This window comes from Acanthaster planci, linkage group LG12, assembly GCF_054643075.1.
Source record: "Acanthaster planci isolate LZ-2023a linkage group LG12, COTS_SCS, whole genome shotgun sequence".
NCBI lineage: Eukaryota > Metazoa > Echinodermata > Asteroidea > Valvatida > Acanthasteridae > Acanthaster > Acanthaster planci.
Window position 1 is genome coordinate 9,753,164 of NC_141788.1, and position 26,705 is coordinate 9,779,868.

A 26,705-nucleotide genomic window follows, 5' to 3' on the forward strand; every position below is an offset into this window, starting at 1 on the left:
TACAAGAATTTTCTTTTTTTTTGCGGTCCGGGATGCTAGGCCCGGTGGGCCAGTGTGTAACATATTGTGCAATTATTAACATGTGATAAAAAAAAACTACAAAAAATACGATTGTTGGCCAATGTATATGATAACACGATGGTTGTGAAAAGGTTATACGAGAATTTGTATGGAAACAAAAATAAGACAATGGGGACATTTTCGTCTCCGATATGTGGAAAAAAGTATGTGAGTCCCTTTTTTTGTCTTTGATTACGATGGGTTATATTTCACCGTCGGCAAAGTGCTCTTTTTTAATTGTTAAATCCGTGGTTGCGCGAGAGCATGTTATGATCAAATGTAGAAAAGGTGAGGTTGCGATCGGTTGAAAATCAATTTGGAATTACTGAATGAAAATTTCCGGTACTGGGGAAAAACATCGTTTCTTTTTCATCAGTGTAGGTGTTGAATGGTGGTTGACGATCGTGTTTTTCGAGTGGAAAAGTAAAACAAAAAATATTTGACTAATCAAATGTCACACAAATATCTAAGTGACTAAATAAATAAATAAATCGTTTTGTAAGCTCCCATGGAAGGAGACAACAAGATGACACCAAACTTAAAACAGTTTTTATGGAAAGTTGAAATGCTTATGGTTCACAGCCACTCTCTCGATAGTTTCATGGATATTGTTTGCGTCTTGAAGCGATACATGTAACCTTCGCAAACTGCTGTTCTGGGTATAGATCGCCCACTCCGACAAACATTTTTCTCTTTTTTTTCCCCCAGAAACAATTATTTGTGTGTTCACAAATCTATGAGCACGCAAGTCCGTAAAGAACTGCTGCCTGCGAAAGTCTGGTCGACCCGCGATGGAACGACTCTGACTTTGGTTTTCCATCAGGCCCGTGCGCGACTTCTGAGCTCCGTCTGCGAAATAAGAAAAGACAGCCAACCCCAATGCATCCCGAGCGCGTGTAAAGGCCTATTCCCGCACAGCATCCGTTTCAGGCTAAAAGATCTCATTCCCATTTTTTTTCCTCCGGACGAGTTTTTCATGTAATAATAATAAGCTGGCCGTGTCCCTACTTACCTCACTCTTGCCAACTTCCCAAGTACTGTCAGTCACAATCATAATTTCTTTCATAAATATTTTCCAGTTGGAAGAATAATAAACCGAAATCGGTGCCCCCTGATGCTATTAGAACTGAATGACAGAGCGAGACCTGATCAAAAATCTACAAATCATCTCGTGCTCAGATGCCATTTTGTGAAAAATCGCTGTTGGTGTGGCGGCACAAAACCTTTGTCATTTAAACTGGCGTAAACCTGTCCACCTATGTGTAATCCTTCATTCATCAGTCTCTCTGTCTGTCTGTCTGTCTTTTTTTAAAGGGGCCCTGTCTGTTGGCTAACGAGAACCCCCTCGATCTTAATCCACATTAATTGTGCCATTTATTACCACTGATAGCTAAATGGATGGCTGGGCTGGCCTTGTGAGTCTGCTGTCGACAGCACCGGCTGTGTAGACGGGGCCGAGATTGCACGATCAGCCCACCGGCTCATTACAATGTCTGCCCGTATATATTGCCGACCCTTTTTCCACCGACTCTCGGCGAGCAGATTTGCTCTTTGGACGTCACCCTGTCAAAACAATAAAAGCAAAGATTTGAAAGAAAATGACAGAAGTGGGTCGTGCTGAGAAAACGTTTGCCGATCAAATATACGTAAAACAGAACATTTTACTTCGTCAAAATCACCATTACAGTCGGAATAATATCAATGCAGATGAGACATTCAGTAATGTAACACAATGATTATGTAATTATTTCCAATATAACCATTGCTATGATTTCTAACTTCTCCACAGAAATGGGTAATATCAATTTATTGATTACATTTGGTCCCTTTCTTCCTAATTCCATTTTTTCCACCACCACGACTGCGTCATTTTGTCTGCTTCGTCCACTGAATTTAACGAGACCAACTAACCAAAATTGAAATCATTGTGATCCAGGCGCCAAAGAATTGGTGTTCCAAAGCCAAGTAGTTCCTTTTTAAACTAGAAAATTGCATGCGTACGGCCAACTATTGTTTTTATAGGGGGTATATAGTTTGGTGTTGGCCAGTGGTTAAGTACCATAAACGTGGAAACTCCAACAGAGTGACGTGCACACCTGCTGACACATTGAGCTATTATTTTGTGGCATAGGCAATGCGCGGATTATGCCGGCTCGATGGTCGTTGCACAAGAATCGCCGAGACCGATTCAGCCTAAGCTCCACGGACCCATTGCAGTGTCGCCGAAATTTTCCCAAAAATCTTAAGAGTTGCTCTTCCCGATATAAACTTCTCGGTTTCGGTTGTGTGTACCGGATCACTTATCGTGATTTGTAGTTGTTGAGTTGGTCTATAACTTTTTTGGGGCAAGGGGAGGGTTTATAGGGATCAAAGTTGTGTCGAAATTCAAGGAAGATGTGTCAGTTGGAACCTTTTGTCGTCCAGGGAGAGGGGAACATGGTCGTCGGTTGTGGGACGTCCTTACAAGTTACACTGTCGTCATTCTGAGACCATGAAGTTTATATTCAGGAGTGCATGAAGCTGTATAAATGAATACATTATTGCTCCTTAAAATACGATCACATGGCGCAAAAATTCCTCGCGTCGAGTGAAAAAACAGAACTGGAATCTGTCTCTTTAATTACCCAACGTATAGGTCATCTGTGCACAGAGGTGCTTGTAATCTCCCATTACTAAGTTTACTCCAGTTGAGTTCCAAATTGTATTTTATCCACGTACCAACTAATTCTCTCGCTGTATATCTGATTACGAATGACTGTTTCCCGGGAGTGCATAGCCTTCGCGTTAATTTATGTCTCCCAGAAATAATTCCACTCTGGCAATCTGGGAAAATATTCACCAATTGGAGGGAAATAAATGAGGAGGGGCCGGGGGAAGAGGAGTAGAAGGGCATCGGTGTGGATCGAGGATTTTGTTGTTGTTGTTGTTGTCGTCAGGAAACGCCCCTCTCCGTAAATGGCATTCCCACGGGCTGCCAGTGACGAGCCCCACAATTAACTGACATAATCACATTTTGACCACGGCTGTGTCGATCGGCGCAGGGGTAGAAATCCGCGCCAACCCGCGGTGACAGAGGTTAGAGTGTACACGCAGACGCACGCGTTTGCGAGGGCGTAAACAAATCCACCTTACGATATGATTGCGAGACATTGCCGGTGAAACAAAACCTGGCCATTTCCGGGACTTGTCGGACTTCCTTTTTTTTCCCTTTTTACTTCTTCTCCTGTTTTGCCGTCTATTCAGCGGGTGACATTTACGCGCGGGCTCGTCGGCTTATCCAGAAGTGTTTTTGTAGCCGTTAAGATAATAAAACCACCATATGACTGGAATGAGTCCTGTCATTGTACCGCGGAAACGTCACATATCCCCATTTTTGTTTTTGTAAGAGCATTCTGTGAACTTCTTGATTTATCTACAGGAAATGTTGTCGATCGTGAACTCACAGGTCGGAGAGAGCGATCCTCCATCTTTGTCATTGCTCTCAGCGCGAAATGCAAATCACAGTAATTTATTTCTGCATGTCCGCGCAAATTGCGCGTGCGTAACATCGGCGAGTATTCTCCGAATATTTTCCCAGCACGGGAATGCTTTTGAAATCAAACCTGCCTCCAGATGTCTCTATCAATTCCCTCCAATTGAAGGGCATCGCTGTGTTTACCTCATTATCAGATCACCAAAACATTTGTGCAACACATCTCAGCAAAGCGTCATTCAGAATTGATGCTCATGATTTTTTTTCTCGCGCGGGCGAAAAAAAATGATTTATTTAGTTTCTTTCGTTCCTGCGGCCATTTTATTACCCAGAGCAAAAGCCATCTGCAATACTCATTCGCACACGTCTCGCAGCATCTGAACAACGCTCCATCATCCTGCTTTGTAAGGCGGGTAGTTTCCCCCCTCCGATTCTCAATTCCGTCACATGCACTAGTTTTCTTGTTTCCTCTCCCTTTTTTTCACGAGCCTGTTCTGCACTGTGTACAGCGGCCGCGGTTGCACTGTTCATTTCCTGACTGCCATGTAGCCCCACACAATAATGGACAACAGGGCTGTCTACAAACACGCACACACCCGTTGCACTTCACGGCAGTGCATGAGATTGTTCGGGGGGAAGTAGAGAAAGAGAGATCCATATCTGAACGCCATTGCTAGTGTGCCGTGCATTTATGTAGAGTTCCACGTGTTGGATCGCATCCCCTCGTCCATGGACGGTCGTGAAGGGGCCGCGGTGTCTTTTTTTTCTCTCTCTCAGTGGCCACATTGGCTGGTTGACATGGTATAAATGACAGGTCTGTAGTAGGTGACATATTGTGAAGAAAAAAAAAAAAAGCAACCCCATGCACGCCATCCGTTTTGGTTTCTTTCAACCACGCGTACGGAATGACACATACACGCTCTGCAAACAGCGGTATGGGTTGACTGATGACCCTACGCCAAGCGGGTATAATGTTGGCCCGGCATATGCATAAATTCATTGAATTCACGGAGCAACGTGACCGCCAACTTTAACGGACAGTCCCAAGCAGACGCAAAAAGAGAGAAAAAGAAGTGCGTTCGACTTATTCAAGTTGTTTTCTCTACCTTGCACACTTCCCAACAGCCAAAGTGACATCAGGCATATGGGAAAAACGGCTTGGATTGCAAAACGTTGCCATATAGTAATAACATTTGCAGGTGTAACAGGCACTTGAAGTTTTGCAAGATTAACTATGATGATCATTGTGAAACTTACCGAATAATGTTAAATTGTGACTTGACAGCACTTCACAGACAGTCAATCATTTAATTTTCATCTCACAATTACGGTTGTTACGAATTAATCTTTAGTCAAATAAAAGCTTAAAGCCAGTGTTCAATTCTTGCAAATTTCTGTGCCCGATATCGCTACTATGAGAAATCCTTCATCTTTTAAGATTATCAGAGGTTGATGAAATTTCTGGAATATTATCCCGCAGGAAACGAGTCTTTGTCAGAAAGGGAGGTCACCGTTTATCTCACCAGTCAAACGTAGCAATTTGGATCAGATGGTAAATCGAGTTGAACGCTGACGGGCAACCGAAAAAGAAAGCCCCATTTACCCAGCGTGTGTTACAGAGGGACTGGCTTTGCACACTGCTTAACATGTCCTGCAGTTGGTCCTATTGTCTTGAGGATCCAGCGGGTCGAAGTAAGGTCCCGATTTCTTCCTGCTCCAATTACCACGGGGCGGGTTTGACCAACAGATGTCCCCCCTCGTTATGGAATCGTTAGTTTACTCACTTCTTGGACTTCTTACAAACCCTGGTTTCTGAACAAAACAAGGAGTTCATTCCCCGTCCGTTTTTTTAATGATATTGATATGTTTTCCTTAACAGTTTCCATCTCTCGGTGCTTCTCACGAAAATAGCTCAGAGGTATTTATAGATTTGCAAACTGGTTTGGGGGCCTAGTAGTCGATCTGTTTGGTTGCTGTCTTGTGCAAGGTTTCTCGTTTTTAGCTCAAGTGTTTTCTTTTGGCCAAATTACTGATCTACTAACTACATTGGAATTAACTTCTTATAAGGTTTCAACTTTTGTTGGCTTGATCAGTGATATCAGTGCTCTGTGTGCCTTTTGGATCGAGTAAGGTAAACTGATGCATTAGAGTCGGAAGAAGCTTTTGACTTCTCAGAAAGCAAAAAATCACACTGGCCTGTGCTCATTATAGAGGCTCACACCGCTTTCGATCATTAGAAGGATCTGTGGTTTACGACCACCGAACCACACACTCGCTAAGACCCCCGCCCCCCAAAAGGATCTAAATTACAGGCGAGAAATCATCGCCGGTAAAGTGTCCCATCTTAGCGGCTGATTTGCTGCTGCTCGAACGATTCTCGGCTAACTCACTGCTAACCTTGTTGCTTACCGGCGCGATATACATCATGTACACCGTCGGCAGCGTCCGGCTACAGCCGGTGAGACTTGTTTGTCCGGCGGACGGCAATCAGCGTAATTTGGGGGAGGTGGTCCCCCGTTACGGCACGGCTGTTTTTTTGAAGAGCGGCCGCTCACAATCCCCGACCTAGATAAGGGAGGAAAACCCTGTGAACGTACAGTACGTGTGCATAATATCTGTACGTGCAGTGCCAAGCCACTATTCTGTGCACATTTTCAGCCGGGAAATTCCTCTATACGCATAATGATGCGTAATATGCTGCCTGTGTTGGTTCGTTTACGTCATGCTTCCAGTGGTTTTTATTGCAACCGTATACTTCGAGAGTTCACCGTAGGCTTAAAGTGGCCGTGTGCATTGTGGCCCGTATTAAAATTTCATATAAATTGCTAATGACATTTTCGGCGTCGATTAATAATCAAACGAGGCTGTCGGAAAGTATGCTTTAAATAAAGAAAAAAAATAAATAAAACCAAACAATTGAAGTCGATTCCAATGTCAAGGTTTGTCCACCCTCTCTTAATCACGGTCGCGAGAGCCAAGAATTAGCAGTGCGTGCACTATGAATGCATTTCAAATCAGCTGTATACTAATTGTTTCAAATCCATCTCCATGCAAGTGATTTCTGATGGGTTTAATGGCCGAACGTATCATTTGTATTGCACTCGGCAGTCCAGACTGGGAGATCTGAGACCCGAGGTGCTTGTCATGTGAACAACTCCGAAGATCGAAAATTGTGCACGGGAAAGCCATGGGGGCCTCAGCCGACAACAACGGGAGAAAATGCTCTTTAGTTACCGGCATTCGAATACTGCTCACACTTGTCATTTTCGAAAAGTGATCGGGCTCTGATTCCCCGTCTAGGCTGATTTGAGCTCGAATGATTTATAGTTGTTTTCGTGGCTGTTTTTTTTTTTTTTTTATCCAAGAATATTTCTAGTTCCGAGTTCTATGTGAACGTGAATCAAATGCAACAGTGGTTGGATTCGACTGCGCTTTGTTTTTTTTCTCAACAGTATAGAATAGAAATTTAGGGACTACTACCCGTATAAGTTTTCTTTTTAGAGGTCCTTGGTCTTGTAGTTACCGGGTGGGACAAGGGGGTGGGGAACTTGGGGGAATGACCCTTGCCCCCCACCCCTCCGCATGACATGTTTTAATGTTTCAGCTATCAGGGAAGCAATCTACACGGACCTGCTTAATTCCGACGGCGCACTGTGCGTCAGACAGCTGTTCCGTGAGGAAGTGTGCACAACGAAGGCATGGATGCGGCGCGTTGAGCCCCCCCCCGATAGTAACCGACCGATTACATTACCTTAATTTGGAGCAGTCGTGGGGGGGGGTACGGGACGGTGCCGTTTTGTGTAAAGCAAATGGCCGTTTGTAGTTTATACACCAATATCTCTATTATTTATGCATGGAAACTCCCTTAGACGCCTCCTTCCCAGTTAGATAATTACCCCTTTTCTGGATTGGAACAATTCTTTCGTTTCTGTTTTTTTCCCTGACATTTTACGTTATGTCTTTTCTGCTCTTTTCTTTACCTTCGATGAATATTTCATCAAACTGCAATTTTTTTGATTGCCAGAACCAGCTTTAATGTTGCAAACGCCCAATCAAGATCAGCCTTGAAAACCTCTTCCAACGGCTACAGGTGCAGGCGATACGCGTCGAAAGTCTCAATCCGTTTCGCCACAACTTCATTGTTCAGGAAAAAAAAAGTTCGGATCCACTAGGTTTTTAAGGTCACTTCAGCAGACATGCGACATGAATTTTTAAGGGAGGAAATCGTACGGCAGACACCTGCCCGATGGCTCATTTTTTTCAGTGGAGGTCGCCTTTCCGGTTAAAAGCAGCCCAAGGTATGCGGGTATACGAGGGGGGGGGGGAAGCGGCAGAAAAGTACCACAGGCAGCCAAATGTGAAACATCGATGGTACCGAGTGGCGTTTAGCGAGTACGTGAGCAAGGAGAATCGAGATGAACTGGTATGGGGGGCGGGTTGACAACTAGATGGCAAGGCGCAGTATCTGAATGTTCGCTCCAATTAGACCAATGGCTAAAATCTGTACCAAAACTTCAATTAACATTCGTCTTAACTTTTTGGTGTCAACTTTCAACGAAGTTGACGTTGCTAATTTGGTAGTGATGAATCCAAATATGCTTGTCCCCAAAGGCGTAATCTGCACATTACCCGAAAAATGGCAAATTTTCAAATTTTGTCAACTTTGGGTCCAAAAACCAACATTTTGCCTTCTGTTTTTACAATTCTTGTATTATGGCAGACACTATTTTTCATGACTCAGAAGTGTATTTTTGTAACCTGCTACCCACTTAAAAGCGCGTAATCACCCGAAGCCATTGTTCAACTTGTCGATTCTGCCACACAGTTGGATTTGACCATCGGAGCTATGTGAGCAGCCATCTTACTCATCTGGAAGTGCAGCCACATCTTTCCGACAGCTGGCTGCTGACAGTTAGAGGCCACCGTAGAGTGTCCGGACTCCAGCCGAAGCGAGTCGTTCTTCGGGTGAATGCGAAAGCAAAATGAATGTGGTGTCACAACGCGGAAGTCGCTCCGGTGCCAAAATATGGTGCCTTGTGTGGTTTGAAATGTGTTCAACTTTTTTTCTTTTTTTTTTGCGAGTTCGGTGCCCGAATAGTCGAAGTGAAATCACACAAAGCGCGGTCGTTTTCGCTTTGGCGCCCAGTCTGAACTGTCTATTTTAATTCACACAGGCTCAAAGTGCACGCGGTTGCATCGAAAATTAGGCTTTGCTGATGCCCGTCGGTTCAACTCTGAACGCGTTCTTTCGTATAGATTTAGCGACCTATACCAGACAATTACGCATACAAAGTTCATGTTATCAGCGTCGAGTACACCCTCGCTTTTGCTTCACCCTGATAGTTCCAAGCAAAAGTGCAGTAGTTCAGCGACCTCGGTATAAATGGAAAAGATGTGAACCTAAAAGCAGCATAAATAATTAAACCAAATCATTTAAATGAATCTTGAAGGTCCCAGACACAACATCATAGTAATGATGTGTGCCCTACGGCATCGACTGTAATTCACACTGGGAGATCTAAGGCGTTCAGCAAGGGACGAACGCGGGTTGGTGGGTGTGGATTTGTAGGCTGGGATGCAAGGTCAGGGGTGTTGGCACGGTATCTTCCGGGGTGCAGTGGCGTAAATTTGTGCCGGAAAATGGGGGGGGGGATTGGGGATGGGGAATTGTGGGGAGCCGATGATTTGCCTAGTCGTGGAAATTGGAAAGCTGGGGTGGGGTGCGGGGTGCTGACACCATATGGCACTATAATGTAGGAGGCGATGTTTATGATACAGATGTACGTCTGTAATATATATTACATACTCCTCCACACATATTCCTCCATGTTGGTTCCAACAATATGGAGACACTCATGTCGCAAATCTGTATACGGCTCTGCCCGGCCCACGCGATCCTTTCCGATACCGGCATCCCGGATTGCTGTAAAGGTTCTCACCATAATGTCGGCCTAATGTGCACATCAGCTAAGTCTTAGGCCGTGTCTGAATGACCAGGCTGTGGCTCACACTCACGCACGAGTCTATGGTTGTGATTGTAGCCACTCTCCGTAGAGTCAGGTTCAATTTCAATTTACACCGCTTCACAGTGCCTTCTCCCTTAAGCCAGACGATTCCTGTGCAGAGCTGAATGTATGCAGTCCAAGCTTTGCAGAAAATAATCTCTCAGGATATGAAAGGATGACTTCCAAACCCCAATGAACAAACCAACCAACCAACCAACCAACCAACCAACCAACCAACCAACCAACCAACCAACCAACCAACCAACCAACCAACCAACCAACCAACAAAGAAACAAATAAACAAACAAACAAACAAACAAACAAATAAACAAAAAATGAGAGGGTAGTGGAACCAACCCACCCCACTCCGAATTCAATGAGCGAAAATAAGCATGACCCCAAAAGTGCAACACATGGAGAACTAGTTGTGCATTTTACAACCAAAAGTGGGGACAAAATGACATCTGTGAAATGCTGCGCGACATAATTGATTTCAAGCAGGGAACTGGGATTTAACCAGCCGAACAACAACGATGGAATGTGATTAGAGAAGCGAGAGAAGACAGTGTTTTTATGGTGGAGAAGGAAGGACAGACGACTCATGTTTTTGCCTTTTTTTACAGGCGGCCCGATCCCCCGCACAACACGAGCCCCGATATCATGCAAATCCAACATGGTGGTTTTAATCGTCTTTCTGAATAATTCACCAGCGGCAGCCTCCATTGTGTGTGGCATATCGACTGCACGGAACGCACGGGGGACAAGCAGTCTGAGTGTGGACATGGACATGTACATGTACGTGTATGTGAGCATTATGCGCACACGTACAGGTTTTCCCATTGCCCTGCATTGAGCCATTTTAGCGCAATATTGAATTAGCGCGCAAAATAAACGCAACACAGATTAAACTGATCCCCGCTGCGGTCGTATTTTGTCAGTGCACACACGCTAGCAAGCCAGTGTATCCTTTTAGAGGTTCCCCCTTTTTTTTTATTACCTCAATCGTTCAGTGCTCGGAGCGTGGAGGGGGGGAGGGGGCAATGCGGTACGTGGAGTCTTGAAAGCCGCGTGCACGTAGCCCTGGGGCCCGGTAGGACAAACTGCATGCATGGTGTAAGGGAGCCCGGGAGAAAATATCACATTTGACCGTCTCCGGTAATGACATGTAACTCGGACGACTCAACCCCCTTATGAAACTCCTGGCTCAGCCCAGCGTTTACAAAATCGGAATATTGGTCAGTTGGGGTCGTGCATGTATAGCGCACGTACTGTACGGCCGTCACAACCCCTAACGCACAGATCAGGCGTGCAGCAACGCGTGTGGCGGCAGCGGCCGCTCCGCAGACCTGCACTGCATGTACTGTACATGTACATGTACACGACCCGGACATACACACACACAGCCGAGAAACTAGAGCATGTCCGTAAGAATTGGGCCAGGCCATAGTGCTTGTACATGTACAGTCAGGCTGCTTGTCTCTGTGAATGGCGGCGGGTCATTATATGTAAACTATATTTATAAATAAAAATGCACGCCCTGTGGTATGAAACACATATTCCCTTACCAATCTGAATATTTCTCACCAATTTTCATCAGAGAGGTCATTATACACGGTTGCCCTTTGGATGTTTTGTGTATTCCTTATACAAAACTGATAAAATTAGACATCAGTGGATGATGTCAATCGGCTCATATGACTATATTGTTTAGAGCAGGTAATGGCTTTTATTTACATAATCTTATTAATTAATTAATGTCTCATAATTGGGCACAATCATGCCGAACCGACCTTTCGTTTTCGGGGCACGTGGGTAGCTGTTGGTAGCAAGTGTAGCCTAAGCTTTAAAATGTAACAGATTTGGCCAGTCGGAATAGACAGCCCTTTCGGTAAACCTGAACTGCCTGGTCTAGTTTTTTTTTCTTCTTCTTCTTTTTCTCCTCCCCTTGCGTGTTGACCTCTCTCGATTGGGTCTGTTTCTTTTGGCACGCGCAATCCGCTCTGTAGCCCTTTTACCCAGCACAGCCTATACATAGTGCGACAGGGGACGATCACATTGCCACCCCCACGGTCTATTTTTCAATGTCACCTGCACCTTGGAGCCAGTCAAGCGTAAAAGTACCTGAGCAGTAACTCCCGGAGTCAACCGGCCCTGTGTGTATACTGGCCGTAATTACAGCCGACAGACGCTCGCATTATACGGGCAAATTTTCCGACTTGGGTGTTTTTTCGCAAGATGTTTATTTTATTGGGGATTTTTTTTTTGGTCGGGGGACAGGTGGTCCGCAATCTAGAAAATTCACCTGTCTTGAGTGGATAAGGGGAGCCCGGAATAAACCCGGCATTTTACACGCTCTAGTGGTGTCTCGGCTGCGGTCCAGTGACGGAGAAATTGAATGAAGAAGAGGGTGGATGGGATGAGAGAAGAAAGAGAGAGGGAACCGAGGGTACGAACCTGGAAAAAAAAAGGAGTTTTCTCTTCCCTCGTCATGCGGGACACACCGAGAGAGACGGATGCACTTTCCTCCGGGGACAACTTGTGTTGTCCTTACGCCGGCATGCCCCAGCCGCCTGGGCAAATCGGTCAATTTGCCGGGCGAAAATGAAACTCATTGCTGCTTCGCCAAGGTCAGTTTAGGCGCGATAATCTCATTTCTATGGACGTGTGAACTGGAGGGTGATCAAACCAGTTCACCTACACTTGAATTGACTATACGGTTTCATTCAACCACTCAACAGGACTTTAGTGTAAACCTGTGGGCAAATGCACAGGCACGCAGTCTTTAGCATTTTGTCTGAGCACAAGTTTTCGAGGTCATTTTCTGTCTGCACTTGACTACTTAAGTCCTCAGAGATAGAGAAAAAAATCACCTTTGCCGAGCAGACTGACCAACGTGTGCACAAAGCGGTGTGATTTCAAGAAAGCTACATACACTATACAGCACGGAGACTATACCGTTACACGATTGGTGAAGATTCAACCCATTTAAGCATTTGAATTTAGAGGCCTCCGTAGAAGTACCAATATACTTATGCCTAAGTTATATACAGTTTTACGCCGCACCTATCTCGCCAATTCTGTTACGGTATTCGTTTTAGAGACCAAGTCTTCGTGTGCACTTGTGCCTGTTAGTATGTCAGCGTGCAGTAAATTTCTGGCACAGTTTTATCAAATGAAGGTGAGGCATGGAACCCAAAATAGTCTGGCACCACCCCATTCTACAGCTTACATTGAATGAGATCGATTCAAGGAACATGATAAAAAATAGCTTCCTTGTGTATGAGGTCCTATTGGTATCTCGTCGGAGCACAATCCTCGTTTTCAGATAAGCAAGGTTGTGGGTACCAACTTGGTCTGGGTAATTCTGTGCCAGTTTTGCAACGTCATCAACGTTGAATTGGCTCCAAAGGAATACATTTCCTCTACTGAGGGGTGACATCTACATGTTGTTTATTCATAATTATATGGCTGCTCTCCATCATCTGACGTCACGAGACACGAGACATATGTCTTTTTATCACAGGAATCCTTCCTCCATTTGCTGTCTGAGTCACAATGGCCTTTTCTCTCATAACAATGTCACTTGTTTCATTTCGGTTTTGCTTTTCTGCGGGGGAATTCAATTCATTAGATGTAATATACCGAGAGAAAATAAACTGCGCATGATCATAACAGGAATTGTGGCACATTTCACAGTGTGTCCTTGTAGATTTGATTTTGCGTTTAACAGTTGTTTCCATTTTGCCAAGTATATTTGCTGAATTGTACAGATCAGTAAAGGAAAGATTTGACAAATATAAGCGTAAGAATTAGTAAGATGCAAATGAGAAGAAAAGGGGCAACACGGAGGCATTTTCGGAAGACAAAGTTTGCTACAGAAATGCCTTATTAAGACAAAAAAACAGAAAAACAAAACCAACAACTGTATAAGCTCAACAGACTAGACAAACCCTTTTTAAAAAAATGCCACTAACTGGGATGAACCTGACTTTTGGAGAACTGTTGGTTCGGAACATACTGTTGTATAATAGCAATACCAAAAGTTTCATCAATGACCGCGCATTGAAGTCTTGAAGTAAGGCATTTTCCGTCAGACCCACAGTTTGACGACACTACGGAGGGGAGAGGAATCGACTCTGACGTATGTCCCAAATAATTTATCGAACGACCTTGAAAATCGAGCGTCGATATATTCCCCATCAGGTCATAATGTTTCTGACGTGACATCGACAGCAGTTAACAATATTTGGCACCACTCTGTCGTGCCTGTTAAGAGATCTTTATATCCTTGAATATGAAGACACGCGTTTTGCCCAGCGATGCAAGATAATGTTGAATAAAAGAAAAATGCCGGCTCTATAAAACACACACAGGGGGGTGTCGATGCGGTTACAATCAGGACCCGTGCCGATGTGCACTCGAGTAAAAACAATGGTTATTCACATTCGGCGTGCCAGGGATCGAAACTGCAACATTGTGTCCGTCCACTTCCCGCCCCGTAATTGCGCCGCGTAATCTTTGCTTCGTGCCGTGGAAGGAAACATCAAAGGTCGGCTTCGTTGAGCGTTTTGTCTGATCGTTCCCCGACTCGTCGCTTAATTAGTTAAGGCTACAAGTTATGACAATGGCTCCTCACCAATTGTCACGTCGGTCTAGTGAAAGAGAGACAGAGAAAGAGAGAGGATTCTTTGTCCTGCGCATTTCTGAGATCGCTTACTTGGTACTAAATTGAGCGTAATTTGTTCATGCAAGGTTGATCTGCATTTAACTGCACCGAAACGTAAACGACACCTGTTGAAGAGCGCCCTCTATTATAATACGAGAGGGTGCCATGTTGTTAAAACAATAGCCTCCTTGATGGTATTTTTCTCGTACTTGGAAGAGAAGAATAGCACAGCATCTGCCGTAAAAATAAATATCTCACTAAGTTTACAATATCAGGACTAAACTGCCGTCAAAGCTCTCTTTTCAAGAGCTCCTTTTCAGAATTTTCGAACGGACTCTGAATGCGTCAACGCCGTTACTGGAACATTGCATTCTGTGCATGTAACTAAGTCTAGTAAACGACAAGTTGGTTAGGCATGGAAGAAGTTGGAAAACGCGCCCTTAAGGCGTGCAGGTACTATACTAGTTAGGCATGCATTGAGAAAAGGGAATTTTAGGCGGGTTCCGTTGATACGTTTGCCCGGCACTACACACAGTCCTAAAACGGCATGCACCATGGATAGCATCTTAATTCCTAGGGACTGAAAAATTGCCTGACCTGACGGAGAAATGTGTACTAAAAAATCGACCTCTCACTTCTGAAAATCTGAAATTCATGAGGACTAATTCAACTATACGTACTCGTGAGCAGGTAAAAATTACCAGATTATTTTATAGTAGTCTTCAGGTAAAAGCTAAGATTAAAATGAAGAAAAGCAAAATGAGTTTTGATGTTTGAAATTTTTAAGGAAAGAAAGAGGGGCAGTGCGCTTTTATGAAGTGTTCTAAAGTCTTATTATCCAAACTCTACTGACGAGAATGGCATCGGGCGGGCCCGACCCGACTAAATCTAGAACCCATCTACCGTAGGGAAGTGAACGTTATACGTTTTCATTCTGACCGAAGTACATGAACATATCAAAATGAACCCAGACGTGCCTTACAGAGAGACCTAAATGCCGAATGCAAGAGGTCGTTAAGTTCGTTTTTTTTACCGATCTCCATGTGATTTTCCAACAATATCACAGGAACACAGAGATGAAATTCCGACGTGTGTATTTTTATTTGGTTGATTGTAATTAGAACACATTGTCCAAATTATATAGAAAGTGATTGGGCGGCCCCATGTAAAATCCTCCTCATGCTTGCTTGATTGTGTTTCATGAATTCTACCAGGTTTATGCAAACGAGTATAATCAGCATACACGCTGGCCTAGATGCTCCCAAAAAGCAGACACAGTAGCCAACCAAAATACCATTCGGCTTTTTCCTCCTTCATTGGTGAGCAAATTTATGTTCGGTATCCATTGCTCGTTCATCCCGATAATTGAGCAAGATTATGGGTGGTTTTAACTGCCAACAGACGTGACCAGAAACACGTAGCGAGAAAACAATTGCAGTACTGCGATTAATGGGGCTAACCTTTGAAACGGTATCAGTGAAGTTGTCGCTCTTGGTGTGGCGCACGAGGGAAGCAGCACCATTGGTATCACGAGTACGGCTTTGATAATCAAACTTCAAACAAAAGAGCCAGTCACACGCGTTGAATATGAGCGATTGGGGACGGTGACCAGTCAACGAAAACTTGTGAAAGCAGTTATCAAGGCACGTAGTTCCCAGACACGATAAGGACAAACTTGCCCAGAATCACTGTTTAATTAAGTATCTTGCCCCTCAAATGGTATACATGTAGGCTACTTACAGTAAACACATTCCTTATACTTCTTGGCGTTGATTTCCTCCAAACTTCACTCCTTCCTTTCTTTCCTGCTTCAAAGCGGTCTTTTTTCCGTTATCTCTTTCTGAAGAATCTGGTCAGGAGTAAATTTCACCGCAGCGTTACCAATAATGACCCCTGGCAAGTTTCCCAGAAAACTTGTGAAATCAGTCACGTATCGTCTCATTTCAGACAGAGACCCTACCGTAAAACCCAGATTGAAACATCTTAGTTTCCATGCAGGTCTTTCTCAAGTCCTAAAGAGCGGTTTTGAATATCCATGTATTTGCCTGTAAATGGTCATTTTTTAAGTGGGGGGAGCTATTTAAAATAACACCCTGTTTTGCCCGTGTGGAAACAAATACACTCCGGCTAACATAACTTTATTCATAACTATTGAATCTCCTCAATGCATGTATCGGGTTTGGCTGGTTACTGGAAACACTGTTTTGGAAAAAAATAATAATAAAAACGTGACGCATCAAAGCACCCGCGCGTTCCTTGTCTGATTTGGTTTCCACGGCCTGATAATTTGAAATTGAAACGTAAACTCGCCAAAACATCTGTCTGAGCCCATTGTATCCGCGTACAGTTAACTATTAGTGCTGTGCAATGGACAACAAATAGTTAAAGGGAGGATGAAATTAAATAGGACAATGGAGGGCCTAGCGCATCGCTGACTACAGTCTGGAAAAAAATATCTGGCCTCAAGCTATTTGCTTTGTCGTTTTCGCCTGTCAAAGGCAATACCAGTGGCCACAGTTTCGTGCATGGATTTTTTTTTGGAGGTGGGAAACCGAGAGTACACAGCTTTTTGTACTTGACTTTTAGGCGCGAAAAATTTGCCCACGCCGAAAGGTAATTTCACGCGAACAATACTAAATGTTGTCACCCACTGCGCACGTCCTTGACGCTGCAACATTTTGTGTGTTATGGGAAAGCAAGGTTTATTTTGGTCGCACAATGAGTGTAGATTGAGACATAAAGAACTAAGCAGACCTGTCATTTTTTATTTCACATGATTTCTTTTGCACATGAGGGGAAGGGGTCATATGGAAATTTTGGCATTTTACTATGTGAAATGTCAAACTGCGTTGAACTCAAAAAGGTCAATATTTTTTCACCGCGTGCTACTTTTCAAAAACAGGTTTGAAGCTAGAGAATCGCCCTTGGAGAATAACATTGGGTAGGCAATCGTGTGTTTAATTGTTGTTGCCAAGACAAACAATTTTTGTAAAAGGAAAAAAAAAAGAGGAGCAAATTCAGCAAAGCTGACGTCCACGTCCAGTGAAACAGGCCAGAACGCGAGCATCCGCAGCCCATTCCAGCGGGTGCCCGCTCGTGGGTCGATCGATAACAGGTCGCCCTTTCCAGCCAGTATTAAGGCGTCTCAATTTGGGCAGGCCTTTATGACACCCTGGCAAAGAAGACGGCAAGGAGGCCAGATGAGGAGCACAAAAGGAACAGACACAAAATGATGACAGAGAGAGAGAGAGACAGAGAGAGAGAGAGTGAGCGGGCCCCGGAATCTGCCCGCTCGGAAGAGTCGAGTTTCCCGGCTCGACGAGGATCCCATATCCAGAAATCTATCTGGTTGCACAGACTCACAGGCCTGGCCAGGTGCGGAGGTATACCGCCCTTCGTGAAACAGAAGACGGGCCACTGATTGGCGCGCACCGCTGACAGTGCACAGGAAGTCTCGGACAACGGCAGCCGCCATCTTGAATGCCTCTTTTAGCTTGGCACTATGGGATAGTATCTCGTTTCGTAAAGGAAATTGATGGAGTAATCATGTGTCCCAGATTTAAAAACATATTAAACACATCTTTCTGTATACGGTGTTTGACTTGGTGTGAAATGTTCGTGTTTGATTAATTTTCTTTATGCACTATTCAACTTTTTCCCCACATTTTATAGTTTGTGATTGCTACTTGAAGTCTTAGTCTGTCAGTCATAGTGCTTATTTACATAATACGTTTTTCACACACACCCACGCGCATGTTTCGTGATGCAGGCGCCTTTTGGACATGGAATATATATAAAAAAAACTTTGCCATGTGACGATCATTTTAGGCATTCGCTTGTTTACTCATTCGTGCATAGGCTGGTTGAAAACACACATGGCACTCATGGACCAGTTGCTGTTTATATGTTGCGAAAAACAGGGCTTTTAACAAAAGGCCTGCCATCTTTTGTGTCCACAAAACCTTAATTTTTTTACAGGGTTGACTTATTAAAGTGACACCTCCCGTTGTCATTGTTTCTCAAACCCGAGTCTGTTGATCGTTATTCTTCCGATCTGTTGTCTCTGTTACCCACCAAACAATCGTCCAAAATGCTGAAAAACATGTATGGCGTGATTTTCTGGTCTATTTTTATCTTCCGTGTAGCGGCGCCATATAATTACCGTTGAATTTTGTTTTAACTGCCACCAGCATTCCTTCGTAGATAATGCCGACGCAAACAGAATGGTATTTTGAAGAGAAGTTGATGGTGACAAAAAATGCCGTGGCAGTGGTTTTCCTATCTTGTCCAGGTGTGGGCGCAGCCAAGTTGATGACATTCAAATTCGGAGTTAATTTTCTCCGGAGGGTTTTCGTTTTTGGAGCTGTTTTTTTTTTGTCCAATGATGATTTTTTTTAGTGCCGTGTTTACAGGCTCGAGACACGAGACAGGCTTTCTTGTTGGCGGTGTGTAACTGTACGCTGTTACTCGTTGGTTTTGCCTTGGCATTCATGCACATGGTTTGGAAGATGCAGACCACACCTACGTTGAGGACCCCATTTTGTCGTGTAGGAGGAGACGGGAGGTCATCAACAGGACTCGAAAAATGAGACTGCGATTTTTGTGTCGGGACATCATCTGCTCTGTAGATGTTTATCTAGGAGGAAATGAAAACGTCCAAGAAACGTAGGTAAGGTAACATTAATTGAACTGTCGTTGACCCATAACCCTTTGTCCGTTGCTGTTTTGGCTTGGTTTTGGTATGGCTTAGCGTTGCTGGTCGCTGTTTAAGTCGGAGCACCTTTTGTCCTTCTTCACTACATTAAATGTCCCGAGCGACATGTTTGGCCGGTTCCCTTCCGCATTCAACTCTGCACAGCGCACAATCGAACGGAATATGCGCAGAAAGTGAAACTACAAGCTCCGGTCCCGTTCGTGGCTTGCTAGTCAAAGGCTTACAGCTCGCCAGAACTTTGGGTGTGTTTTTTGTCGTTTTGTTCTTGAGCAGTCATATTAAGCGGATTTTTTTAAAGGGTCTTTTAATCCTTAGATCTCATGTGGTCTACACTCGCAGCCCTCTCTGTCATACGCAGCAAGGCATCTGAACAATGGAACCTCGTGCAGTCGAATCGTGCAGTGAGGCGCATATACGTGACCTATAAAGGTGCTGCTTGTGGCTGTTGCGACTTTCTGTCGTCCACCGCAAACAGTGAAATAAAAGGAAAGCTCAACTATCAAAGAAGTCGATGTAGTAAGTGTGTTGCATTGGTTTTCATTCTTCGGATGTCTGAGTTACTGCTGTAGACGTGTTTTATTTTTGAACAAATAAAGAAATCGGCTCTTACACTCACGAACACAAAACATCATCACGTGATTGATGGCCGAGTCCGTTTAGGCATTTCATTGTCCAGCTTTTTTTTGGGGGGGGGGTTAATTCACTATTTTTGAAACTTTGGTTAAATTGACAGTCGCTAAGCATAAAGCGTCATCAAGCCAAGCTATATCATTCTGAGTACCGTCCCTTTTTTCTCTCTCTTGTATCTAAACATAACAAATATAGAGGTTATTATCACCAGGCAAATACTCATCAATCACACGGATTCGAACCTTTTCTTAGCCTTTTTGTATTGGGAATTGAAACCAATTTGGTTTCAATGAGGTGAAAAAAATCTATTGGTTTTTTTCTTCTTCTTGCGAGTTTCGGTTAGCTTTCACAAACAAGGCACAGAGCCCGTCTGTTGTATGGAGCGCATTCGTTCCACCCCCGGGGCAGCAGCGACTATAAAGTGTCCATAACATCATGGACGAAGCGGTGTCTCTGTCGATTTGCATGTCAGTTATTGTCACCCGCCATCACCCGTCCCATCAATAAGCGGGCCCAGGTTCAAATGAAAACTTTCCCGCTTGCTAATTTTACTAACCAGAGCCCCCCCACCCCGCCAAATGACAAACCTTGAACTTTTCCCTCCGTTTCTCCTTTTCGATCACACGCGACCAGAAATAAAAACAGGTGCTGTGTATTCTCCCCAACGTTTTTCTGTCTTTCACCCCGCAGAGAATGATGCGGGAAAAAAATAGAATAAAATATGCACAAGCGTCGCTTTCAATTTGAACTGTGTCAGGTGGCATGTCTGGAGTTGCACTCTTTGACTGCATATACATGTAGGAATGTTCGACGACTGTTTCCTTCCTGCATGTTCAAAAATGATACATTAATGTGAACATTAAACCTGGACAATTAACTTAGACGCCCTCTTATTCCTCTCCCTCTTAGACTGAAAACTATCTCCCTGGTATTTCTCACTCACTCTTGCAATCTCAATGCACGGGTGTATGCTCGGTGATGCTCGGGGGGGGGAAATCGGTTTTTTAATTTTCACTTCAAGTCAACCTCGAGCAAGCCAGATGGACGTCAACCTTTGCCTTGTCACGCTATCCAAACAGCATAGGACAGGTTTGCTGTCAAGAAGCCGGCAACGGATTTCGGGAAGACGTTTGTAATTCTGCCCTTTTCTAATTACGACAACGACCGTCAAAATCTCGAGGTTTTCTTTTTTTTTTCTCCTGTAGCTGTGAGCTTTCTACATCTGAGCTGTGGTCCGAGTCCAACAGTTGATCTTGAGTAATAAGTGGGTAAATCGCGGGTCACCAAATCTTGCCGCAGTATGGTCTAAACGGGGCCATTTTATGACGGATTTAAATTCTTGGGGACGTGACAGATACAGCTATTTGGGATTCGGTTTTTCTCTTTGTGCAGCCTGTACATTTCCAAGTGACTGGGGGTCGTCGTGAAAACAAGGATCAGAAAGTAGAAGCATTCCATAACGACATTCAATCAGAGGATAACGATATTGCTCTTCAGTTGTGCTGTTTCTTTTGATTGAATGATTAAAATTGAACTGTGCGGTGAAGGGTTGCAGTGCAAGGGCGATCCGCTTTCTGTATATAATACAAAAAGAGTCTAGCGTATTACTGTGCAGTATACGAAGAAGGAAATGACCGATGACTCTCACACAGGGCTTTGGGAGTAGAATTTTTGGGGTTGAAACTGTGACATGCCAGCGGCGGATCCAGAAAGTTTTCCGGGGGGGTTCCAACCCGGAGATTTTTTTTGGTATTGTCTCATTATTTTTTGGCGGACAACCCGAACGATGATGAAACATTACATAACATACATTGTTTACAATGGTATTGGTGCATTCGTTTTAGTTATTTTTTTAAAATAAATCTTCCCGTTTCTTTATTTTTTTTAAAAGCAGGTGGGGTTCGATTTCCTAACCCCCCCACGCCTGGATGCTTAACAGCATGTGATCTTGTCGTTCTGGTGGCAAAGTGACATTGCCGTGTGCTGTGGACTATAACACATTGTGGTGTTATTCATGTCCATCTCATGCCAATTGAAATGATTAATTTAAATTATTATATTGGCTATTCTTTTATGAGCTCCAACCGTAAAGACGTCTTTCCTTTCAAGGGAGGGTTGGGGTGGGGCGGAATCGACTCCGTGAGTCGTTGAATTGTTGTCCAGATGATACAAACGATTGAAAGAAAGTTTATTAAACACAAACTTTGTATATTATGTGAACTAAATGTACGGGCTTTTCTGTAACCGTAAGGATAGCCGTGAAATTTCTCTTGGATTTTGACTGATACAAGTCCTCATTCGTAAATATTAAAAAAAACAATCCTGTCGAGGTTACCATTTTACCTTTTTGTTTCATAGTTCTATTGTCTATTCCTGCTCTCGCTGTGCTGATCAGTAGTTCGATATTTTCTTCCTCACCCACAAAACCAAGAACTTGATTTTCACGAACTGCTCTGACTGACGCGGACCTTGCTTATCCTGAAAACAGATTGGAGTGAATTCGATTACACATGCCACCCTCGGCGCGAAGTTCGTCACTCGCCTACTTGTCCGCCTAATGAGCCAAAATTTGGAAGGCGGGAAATTTCCCCCTCGCTAAATTGAACGAGGAGTTGCCAAAATCTCGACTCCCCTCCCCCCCTCCTAAACTCGACTGGTGTGGTGTGCCATCGCTGTTGTTGTTTCTGCTGCAATTGTAAACAAAGGGGCTGTCACTCTCTTTCGATCGCCCCCTTCATCCCCCCCCTCCATGAACGACTTTAGGCCTCAAGAGAAGTCTCCCCCCCCCCACCGAAGATCTGGAAATCGATGTGGTTGCGCCGAAACAAACAGTTGCCCGTCTGTCCAATTAGTTTGTTGAGGGGAAGGGGGTGGTTTCAGAGGAGAAGATGAAATGACCCGAAACGCAGCGTGAAAGTGGCCGTGATGGATGGCGGGGAAACAGACCGTACAACACCTTGGCCGTGACCGCTAAAACTCCCGGCGGATACCGGAGTTATACGGTACCCCTGCGTGGCAAACTTTGAGAATGACTGGTCGTACCGTACAATAAAATGTCTCATTTGTCACACCTTGACAAACAGGGTTTAATCAAATCAACTATACTGGTGAAGAATGCTACAAACAGCGTCTAACCTTCACGATCACACATGAAGAACGGACGAAGACAGACAGTCAGACAAACAGGGAGCCAGAATAGCACCCACACAGATGATTGTGAGCCTGACGTAGAAATTGTCAGTCAGCGATGCATAAAACAGACGGGAGCCAATAAGGAAGAAGGCGGTTTGTTGAACCACAAACTTGCCTCCTTCATTTTCTAAACCCATTTTGGATAACGCATGCGACTTAATGGCACGGTCGTCAGAATGGAAAATATTATTTGTGTCCTTGATAACTCGTCAAAATGTTTAAATTTTTTACTTGATAAAAAAAATTATATCGTGGATAATATTTGCCTCCAATAAAGAGCCATGCGCACTGGTGCATAGCTTTGCCAAGCTGAATATAATTGGTTGGACAAGTTTACTGGTACATGTAACCAAGGTGTCCTTGCCCGCGTACTCGCCATTAAAACGAGTATTTAAACCATCATGTTGGAAGTGGTAAGGGCATAATATCAAAGGATAATAGAGTGGTTGGTTTTACGAGATTGGTCAAATTTCACGGCGGCTGGCTACGATAGATGGTGATGGGAGAATGCGGGTAAGTTTGGCCCAGCATCTTTGAAAGTCCCAAACCTTTTTCACATGTATTGGAGAACCGTTTGTTGCGGTGATCGATTTATCTAAAGAGGGGGTGTTGGTGTCTTGTTAAAAACTTAGCTGAGTGCGTTTGTAAGGTTGGCTTGAAGTCATGGGCGTGTCAGGGGGAGGGGAGGTTCAAACCCGCCATGGGGAGGGGGGGGGAGTGGAAATAGGAAAGAAAATAAAGAAAAGAGGAAAGGACAATGGAAAGCCGCCAGTTGCCACGACAATGCCTCGGATTCGGAATGGACCCCCTGAGTTGTTGATGATTTGTCAGTGTGTTCCGGGTGAGTGCCTGAGAAATTAAGACCGACCTAAAAATGAGGCGTTTGGCATGAGGGGAAGGTATTCTTTTTTAAAGCTCCCCAGGATGGTAATAATTCCAACAAGATTATATTGATAGGGCCTGTCTTTCACGCGACCCAATGAGAAATCTTTATACCGCTTCATGGCAATTTTCTGTAATAATGATACCGATTTTTTTCTGCACAAAAAATATTTCAACAGCCATTGTTCGCGGTTCAATTACAGCGGTGGTAATTGGTCATAATTTTACCCATGCGCGTCACTTCTCAGTTGGCTGAGTGGGTACAAATTTCATTGAAACGTGGTGACCTCCCCGAGGCCGAGGAAAGTGACCTTGCTCCTCGGCATTGGGGGGGTGACATTTCGATCAAATACGGGAAACTGGGGAAAAAAATTATTACCGTCTATTGAAAACAGCTTTGCGTTTGTATTCTGCAATAAAATGCAATCTGATTTGACTGTTTTCAAACAGTGTTACGTTACTTGCCCTGAGGCTATAGCAAGGCTTTCTACGTCCGACATTTCGTTTTGTCTCTTGATTTTTTTTTTGAAGGTCAGGGATACCAATTGCAGAATCGTGTTGAGGAAGGCTGAGTGTGAGGCATGTTTACCTAACCGCCACCGGTTACTATACTGCATTCTGCAGCATGCATCTCGACTCGGCCCAACCGTGCCGGACCTATATCAATTCGTCATCCATCCAGGGTGCGCTTCACAGTCATTATCCCCGGGTTCTCGTGACGGGCGTGCGCCGTGCGATGATGTGTCATTATTTGACAAGCCCCCCCCCTTATGCGTCACCGCATTGACAAACAGATCAGCAGAAGACATGGTCGTTCACACCTCAGAGTCCGGCTCGTATTCGTCAATTATGTAACTTCCATTAAAGGGACTCGCGGCTCAAGGTTTGCTGACTGGTGATTTTTTCCCATGCAGCTAAAGTTCACCATCATTCGCCTTTAATAAAAAGAGAATCAGCGAGTGTGGAATGTTGGATGTTAAAGTCCCGTTTGGCCTGTTTTGGGTGCCCTTTCGTAACGAATTAAAAAATAAGATACAGTCAATCGCTTTGCATCCCATAGGCTTACCGAACATGGATTAATTCTTCATTTTGAATTGGTTTATGGATAACAACAGAAGTATATTTGCTGGCCTCCTAACACCTTGTTACCACTGGTTTATAAGATGATGCTGTCTGTGAGCCATTCAATTCTTTGTTTACTGTTTAGACTCTCTGATTGGCCAATTACTCCCCCTCTGACTCATGTTATAAGGTTACAACTGCATGGTTTATCTTATTCCTGAAGATGTTCTGAATAAAGAACGAAATATTGAATCAAACATGGCTTTCATTAGTCTTTATGGAGTCTGCATAATATTGAGTTATCTGAATATTATCAGTGGATCACCTACTAGAAGTATATTTTTTTTTCTTAAATTTGGATAACACAAATTATTTGTGTTGTGGGTTCTCAATATTTCCATGTCGACGAGATAATGTCAAGAAAGACGACAAAGGCGATTGACGTGATGATCTACAAAAACATTGAACACACCCTTTTTTTTACTACAGGAAGTTTTTAACATTATTTTATCATCAAGCCCATAATTCTCTTCGTGTGACGACATGTAACCACTCGATGGATCGTGTGATAATTGTTTCTCTGTAATAAGAAGGGCAAGTCGTTTCTCCAGTGAAAAAAAAATACAAATTTCTGTTTTTACTCTAAAGTGTTTCCTAAACGTGGATCAAAATGGTCTCTGGTGTGGGACTGAAAGTGTTTGTTCCAACTATTACTGCAGTCTTTGGTTTTTTCTTACTTAAAGGACTTACAAAGCTCGAAAAAAATAGTGAGTATGTGCTGTATATTAAAACACTCGTCTGTGAGGGCACGTGTGGGTCAAACTGTTTTTTATAAATGTGTATTTGGGTACATGACGCAATAAATGTTAAACTGTTGTGTTCAATCGAGTATTTACACCTGTTGTTTATATTGAATGTCCCATTTAACAATGATCAATAACACTGTTTCGAGACTTTTGTTAATAGTGTTTTTTGTGATTTTGTTTTTAAACTGACGCGATCATCACGACTGCTCCTGTGCTTGACGAACGAACGCCACTTGTTGAGATAGCAGCCCTGTTTCGCGTCAAAGTTAATAACTCCTTGCAGTCATTGGGGGGTGATGACTCCAATTTGAGGGCCAATAAAATTGGATTTCGCCCTCCCCCTCCCCCGAAGTCCGGTGTTGTTAGGTCCGGCGGGGGTGGCATCGCGGCGTGTGTTGCTGCAATGAACTCGGGGTGCACCTGGCCCTTGTGGGTGCAAAGCGACCACGGCGGACGGTTCTGAGGCGGCGCAGTCGACGGACCCCACCGGCTGGTCGGAGTGCCCGTCTCTTCGGCAGTGTGGTGTACATGTAGGCTGGGGCCGTGTGACTTATCATCGGATTATGGTAAGTATTTCACGGAGCCTTGCTCCACGTTTGTATGGTATACGAACCGATTATTTTCCTGGTATAATCTTAATGCTACATTTACAGTACCCAGTGTAAAGTAAATTAATAGCCCCCGTTGGGGAATTTTAAGATTCATTTTAATGCGTAAAGAGATGTAATTTAATCCAACCATTCTCGAATGAAATGCAACAGGTGGCAACCGTACACCACTGAGGCCATAACTATTGTGCAAATTACAATTTTTAGGACATTTTGAAACATAGGACTCGCCCGTCATTGCGATACAGTACAGAATGCTTATCTGTCTGTATGATTTCGGCTTTCTTTGGAAGGAATTTATTTTTGTCAATTTGCCTCCTTTGCTTCAGCGTTTTCAGTGACTCGTTTACGATGCTCGCACTTCAATGGTTTTCCTTTCTTTACTCTTCAAAACCGTTTCCTCTTTTCTCTTCTCGATATTTTGACACACCCCCCCACCCCGAAGGAAGCTGACTCCGTTTCTGCGGGACAAGAAATTCGAGGCAAAAAGACTGAGATCCGGGGAAGATAAACGCCATGTTTTACATACGGACCACCGAGTTGGAGAACGCGAATGCCGCGTCATGGCGTGGCGATGTTTTCCGGGGTCACAAGAAGCCCGACCTGAC

The 26,705-nt window shown here is 44.0% G+C and overlaps 1 long non-coding RNA gene across 1 annotated transcript; it reads left to right on the plus strand.

The window, feature by feature from the left end:
• Positions 1-10,834: 10,834 nt before the first annotated feature.
• On the plus strand, positions 10,835-25,126 carry LOC147797136 (uncharacterized). The gene is made up of 2 exons (XR_015427407.1): positions 10,835-18,872; positions 24,153-25,126. It is a non-coding gene; the product is annotated as an uncharacterized LOC147797136 (long non-coding RNA).
• Positions 25,127-26,705: the final 1,579 nt, after the last annotated feature.